General features: G+C 35.9%; 1 long non-coding RNA gene across 1 annotated transcript in view; it reads right to left on the bottom strand.

The window, feature by feature from the left end:
- Nucleotides 1-1,300: 1,300 nt before the first annotated feature.
- The window catches only part of LOC122487818, an 88,610-nt gene continuing 82,948 nt past the window's right edge, over nucleotides 1,301-6,962 (bottom strand). Inside the window, exon 3 of the long non-coding RNA XR_006298481.1 lies at nucleotides 1,301-1,491. This is a non-coding gene — a long non-coding RNA (uncharacterized LOC122487818). The remainder of the gene's footprint in view (nucleotides 1,492-6,962) is intronic.

Here is a 6,962-nt window from a genome sequence, read left to right as displayed (position 1 = left end):
TGTCACATTTCCCTTCCTTGTCACTGAGAAACTATTTCAAGCTTCCACCTGAAGGACTCTACACTGTAATGTTCCTCAAACAACTGCCTTCATTGTGCATATTGCTACATATGTATCATAAGAGGAAAAAAAGGGAAACCAATAACAAACCCTAATGTGATCTAAAGGAAACATCTGGTCCCTAACATTAGTGATGTGTTACAAAAAGAGTCACAGACTTGTGGAATTTTAAATTTAACAAGAATGACTCCCACATAGAAATAGTGAATTAACAGTTGGGATTTCAAGGCCTAAATCTTGATCAAGATTTACATGGACATCACCTCATCAAGGAAACTTAGAAACCATAGGAGACCTACAGACTTTCATACAAAGACTTGATTCCACATGAAATTAATACAGAAAATACTTATGTATTTTAATGGACATATATATGTATGTTCTTTAATGGATAGAAGAAGCACATTTAAGTCTGTGAGTCTTCCTATAAACTTTTTTCTGTAAAATTTGTAATAGAGCCACATGGGTGGCTTAGTCAGTTAAGAATCTGACTCTTGATTTCAACCCAGGTCATGATCTCACGGTTCATGAGATCAAGTCCTGCGGAGCCTGGTTGAGATTCTCTCTCTCCCTGCCTGTTTCTCTCTCTCTCTCTCCCTCAAAATAAATGAACAAACTTAAAAAAAAAATTAAAAAGTATAAATAAAGGTATAATGAATGACCTTACAGGATCATTCCCCAGCTTCAGCGTTTATCAACATTTTGCTATTTGGACAGCAGATCACTTTGATATATTTTGCCCAAAAGGCCTTGATGAAGGGAAGGGAATTATGGAGGACACATGAAACATGAATGGACATGTAAATATTGAAAGTTGAAAGCATAATCAGAGATTAGATTAGAATTGCAAAGACTAAGGTTGGGGGTCAGTAGATAAAAGCAATAGTGAAATTTTGTATTGCCTGCAAGGCAGTTTACAAGACAGAAGAAACTGATCGGGTTCGTTTTGCTATAATAGAAATTTAGAAATCTATAGGACCAAAGAGATAACGTAAATCATTGAGTCTAAGAATGTTACCTCTACTTTTCTTCATGATACCCAAAATGAGAACTTTATTCCACTGCCTTTGTTGCATTATCATATAAATGCCCTTGGAAGTTTGGCTCAGTTATTTGCCAGTAACAACTCAGTATTAGTGAGTTGCCCCTTGTTTGGCTCAGGGCCTGTCACACTTTCTATGGCTTTCTATGGAAAGTGGACAAATTATTTTTAAGATCTCTATGACAAAATGTTGCTGGTTACATTGAGAGACTGATGTGTTACCAAGGTGATAAAGAATCATTAAAGGGGGAGTTGATCAGACTCTGAGGATAGAAGTCACCCACCTGACATTTTGGAGCCATGCCAGCTGTGGGCTTGTGAGAGAACTAGGTTAGCTTACCGGTGACATTAGCAAATCTTCCCACACTCCAATGGGCACCAAAGAGGTCCTAAAAACAAAAGGTGTATGTGAGCAGTGATTCTCCATCCTCCTTTCCTCCCTACCCAAACCTTGCTACCCTTCATCTCTGAAAACATTTTCAGACTATACAACTAAGTAGGATTTCTGGATCCCCTTACTCTTCTCATAATCATAGAAAATAAGTAACTTGGGCAGCAATCTGATCTGTAAAAAGCTTAAAAATATTCTAAGGGCAGTCTCAAGAATTGTCTCATTTATCTTAAATCACCGAGAAACACTTAGATATCCTCTTAACCCGTACGACACAGTTAGATAGCGCACATAAGAGCCAGGAAAGATATTTATATCCCTACATTCTGTGAGATGCCTCTGATACCTTTGAATAGGTTCATTGGATTAATGAACATTATAGTCATCTAACTTTCTGCGAATAATTGTATGAATTCACAAACTTCCTTTTGAAGTCCTTTGAATAACGACCTGAAAAACAACATGCCACATATGCTTTTCTATCAGTTTCTCTCAGAAAGGGGTATTTAGGTTAACTATTTTGGTGGCTTCATGAAAATGTATTTCACATTTATAATCATGCTATAGAAACTTCTGGTAATTTTGCACCATGCTTTAAAAATACATGTTTTTAAAAGACATAAATTAACTATGTTTGGAGACCGTTGCTAATGTCTCTGTTTAAATTTGTTGCTGTTTCCAGTCATGTTATAAAATAGAAATAAAGAATAAGTTGTACATGGCAATAATCAAGCCAAAAGGATTCACTATAAACACCAGCTGGTTCTCCTTGGAGAAGAATGTAAATTTAGTTGAATGTTTGGTTTCACATGAAAGATGGACAGATTAATGTCAGGGAGCAAAGAGGCTTTATGAGCCTCTCTGTTGAGAAAGATTGTTTCCTGGAGAATTTACTGTCAATGACACTCATTTGAAAATTAACAAATGCTGCTTTGTGTTATTAACTATCATTATCCACTAAATTGGAAGCTCACGGAGGGAAGTGATTTGCAGTCATCACTGTGTCTAGAACATAGTGGGTACTCAATACTTTTTAATGCATGGATTCATCAAAGCATTGTATAATGTAATAATTATCAATCAAAAGTTGATGGAATTCTGATCATCTGTAGTATCAGAATCATGAACAGTGAGCCTCCATCATGCACAGGGATTTTCTATTTCACAATCAAACAATTTTGAAGCTTAGCTTTCAAGTCAAGTTAACCTATCTTTCCCCTTGGGTCTCAGAATTCTCTCCAATATCAGGCCATCCTTAAGGACCTCTATGTTTGCATTCTCTCGAGCAAGGCTGACTTTTGAGAGCAACTATTCTGATGACTTGTAATTATAAAAACCAGACTAGCTGACACATATACATGAACTAATTTATTCAAAATGAATTCAAACCGTAAGTGCTAGCTCAAGTCACACAGATGGCAGATGAGAAAAGGTGAATGCCTTCTTCCGGGTGCACTGCTATACTGCTATTAGTGGATAACTCCACTGCAAACTCCTCATCTTTACACTACACTGAATTTATGTCTCCAAGGGGTAACTCAGGGTTTATGTTCCCTCAAGGTATAGCTTATACGTACTCTTTGACTACTCTGGTTCCTGCTATGACACCCCACCTTACAGTTATTTACTTTACCCGTTTCAGTTAAGCCTTATAAGTGTCTCATGTAAAGAACACTATAGTGCGGATAAACTACTAGAAAAAGAAACTGTCATTTATCAGCCAGGCTTTATTATTTATCCTTGCTGTTAGAATCACTCCTTATCAAGTGTCAAAATGTAGTTTGATTGTAACATCCTTTCTTATCCTCGTAATCAGTTGTTATGTTTTTACTCTTACAACTATAGTTCTTAATAGGAAATGGATATCTAATGGATTACCCGTAACTCTATATTTTCCAAACACCTGGATGATTTCCCAATACTCAGCTGCCTCAACTAAGACTGCCTTTTGAAAGACTGAGGACTTAATAAAACCTAAATAAAACCTTTTTTCAGCTATGAACAAGAGATACCAGAATCCTGGGCCTTTAAAAGTTAGATTATGGGTTATATGGATTCTAAAATTCTCCTTGATTTATCACGATATAAATTTGAAATTGAAATATACAAAGGCTATTTGGACTTTTTCTACATTTGACTCTTGTTGATAGTGCTGCTATAAACATTGGGGTGCATGTGCCCCTTCAAATCATTATTTTTGTATCCTTTGGGCAAATACCTAGTAGTGCCATTGCTGGGTCATAGGTTAAAACTCGAATGAGTTTTAGCTTTTTGAGGAACCTCCATAGTGTTCTCCAGAGTGACTGTGCCAGTTTGCATTCTCAACAATATAGTAAGAGGGTTTCCCTTTTCTCGTATCCTCGCCAGCATCTTTTGTTTCCTGTGTTGTTCATTTCAGCCATTCTGACAGGTGGGAGGTGGTATCTAATTGTGGTTTTGATTTGGTTTCCCTGATGATGAGTGATGTTGAGCATCTTTTCCTGTGTCTGTTAGCCATTTGTATGTCTTCGTGGAGAAATATCTGTTCATGTCTTCTTCCCATTTATTAACCGGATTATTTATTTTTTGGGTGTTGAGTTTGCTATGTTCTTTATAGATTTTTGGATACTAGCCCTTTATCCAATATGCCATTTGCAAATATCTTCTCCCATGCTGTAGGCTGCCTTTCAGCTTTGTTGATTGTTTACTTTGTTGTGCAGAAGCTTTTTGTCTTGATGAGGCCCCAGTAGTTCATTTTTGCTTTGGTTTCTCTTTTCTCTGGACACATGTCTAGTAAGAAGTTGCTGAGGCCAAGGTCAATGTTGCTGCCTGTGTTCTCATCTAGGATTTTGATGGTTTCCTGTCTCACATTTAGATGTTTCATCCATTTTGAATTTATTTTTGTGTCTGGTGTAAGAAATTGGTTCAGTTTCATTCTTCTGCATGTCTCTGTACAATTTTCCCAACACTATTTACTGAAGAGACTGTCTTTGGATAAAGAAGATTGTGGGGTGTGTGTGTGTGTGTGTGTGTGTGTGTGTGTGCGTATTACTCAGCCATCAAAAAGAATAAAATTTTGACATTTGCAATGATGTGGATACAACTAGAGTGTATTATTCTTAACGAAATAAGTCAGTCAGAAAAAGATAAATACTTTGTGATTTCATTCATATTTGAAATTTAAGAAACAAAACAGATGAACATAGGAGAATGGAAGGGAAAATAAAATAAGATAAAACAGAGAGGGAGGCAAACCCTGAGAGACTCTTAACTATAGAGAGCACACTGAGAGTTGTTGGAGGGGATATGGGGTGGATGTTTTAAATGGGTGATGGGCATTAAGGAGGGTACTGAGTGTTGTATATAAGTGATGAATCACTAAATTCTACTCCTGAAACCAATACTACACTATATGTTAATGAACTTGAGTTTAAATAAAATCTTAGAAGAAAAAAAAAGATAATTAAACATATGTCTTGACTTTAGAAGACATAAAAATGCACAAAAAAGCTTGCCATCATAATCAAAGTTATTTGTCTTTTTACTATGCTCTGTAGATATCTGTTGTCACAATATCTAGGAATAATAGTCAAATGAACTATAATAAGATGTATTTAGAACATCAGAAAAATATCCCAAGCAAAAAAAAAAATACATATATATGAATAGTGGAAAAGCCTAAATGAATGAGAACTAAGTTGTCATGATGAATGTAATATGCCCATCTTAGTTCTAATCATTCCTTTTAAATCCTAATTAATGACATTGAATTTCTTAATATTTTGATGTTACACAACAGTCAGTCTTGAATCACTCTTAGGCAATAAGAAATAGCGTTTTCAAAACAAAAAAAAGAAAAGAAAAGAAATAGCGTTTTCATTGGAAGAAAATAAATGAAACCTTTAAAGTGCTCACATTTACTTAGTGGAATAAATAATATATATATATATATATATATATATATATATATATATATTTCATTTTTAAGTATTTCTCTATTTACATTTGAAGAACATTCTCATCTTTAAGCAGAAAAAAATCAATTAAAAAGTTAAAAATTAAGAAAGACAATATTAAAACCATGGTTTGAATAGTTTTCCAAGGAAATATTAGTTTATGCAGCCTGCCAGTTATACTTATATTTTTAACATAAGAGTATAAAAAATAAAATATGTTCATTTTTTTAAAAATTTTTTTTTCAACATTTTATTTTATTTTTGGGACAGAGAGAGACAGAGCATGCACCGGGGAGGGGCAGAGAGAGAGGGAGACACAGAATCGGAAACAGGCTCCAGGCTCCGAGCCATCAACCCAGAGCCTGACGCGGGGCTCGAACTCCCGGACCGCGAGATCGTGACCTGGCTGAAGTCGGACGCTCAACCGACTGCGCCACCCAGGCGCCCCTGTTCATTTTCTTATAGTAGAATAGGAAATAGAACTAGCATTGCTTTATAAAAAATATACTTGCTATTGTTTTTTACAACTGCTTTATGATATTAATTCAATTTAAAAGTGGTATTCATTCAGTTGGGAGGAGTTGATCACATAGTTGAAGATTCCCTAAGGACTTACAAGAAATAGCATGTCAACCCACTGCCTTCATAGCTTGTACTCCTTTCTTTCCATCTTGTACCTTCTCTAAAATCATCCTGCCAACACCAAGACTTATATAGCCTTGAACAAAAATCAATCTCAAGCCCAAGACCTTTGATTGAAAGGACAAACAGGAGGACTTAAGAACAATTGTCTTCCATGTAGGAGATCCTGTAAGTGAAAAGGGAGTACATTTCCTCCCAAGAGAAACTAAGCTGTAAATAAACAGAATGAGCTCATATCCTAAATTCTCTGACATCCAGATATCTCTTGTATACCCACTCCCAGAACATTTCTTTTTGTAATATCCAGACATCTCTTATACACTCACTCCCAGAATGTTTCTAAAAACTATTTAGAAAATCTTAGATACTGATAAGTGGTGACATCAGGTGTGTGACAGCAGGAGTTGAATAAGATGATTTGAAAAACTATCGTCTCTAGACTTTTCTATAAGGGAAAGGTAGAGATGTTAGCACCTTCCCCAGGCATCCTTACCAGAGTTGTTTTCCAACCTTTGCTATGTATAAACTTACAGTATACGGATCACCCATTTTTTGCTAAACATGCAAAGATAGTACAAAACAATCATTTGAGGGTGAGCAGAAAATGGTTCCTAAAATGAGAAAACACCATGTGAAGTGAATACCTTTCCTTTACATTTTTAAAACATGGCATTTCAGAGACTGCATAAAAGAATATTCTTTCTTTCTTTTTTTTTTTTTAATTTTTTTAATGTTTATTTTTGAGACAGAGAGAGACAGAGCATGAACGGGGGAGGGTCAGAGAGAGGGAGACACAGAATCTGAAACAGGCTCCAGGCTCTGAGCTGTCAGCACAGAGCCTGACGCGGGGCTCGAACTCACAGACCGCGAGATCGTGACCTGAGCCGAAATC

This window comes from Prionailurus bengalensis, chromosome A2, assembly GCF_016509475.1.
Source record: "Prionailurus bengalensis isolate Pbe53 chromosome A2, Fcat_Pben_1.1_paternal_pri, whole genome shotgun sequence".
Taxonomy (NCBI): Eukaryota; Metazoa; Chordata; class Mammalia; order Carnivora; family Felidae; genus Prionailurus; species Prionailurus bengalensis.
This window is presented reverse-complemented; position numbering and strand designations above follow the sequence as displayed.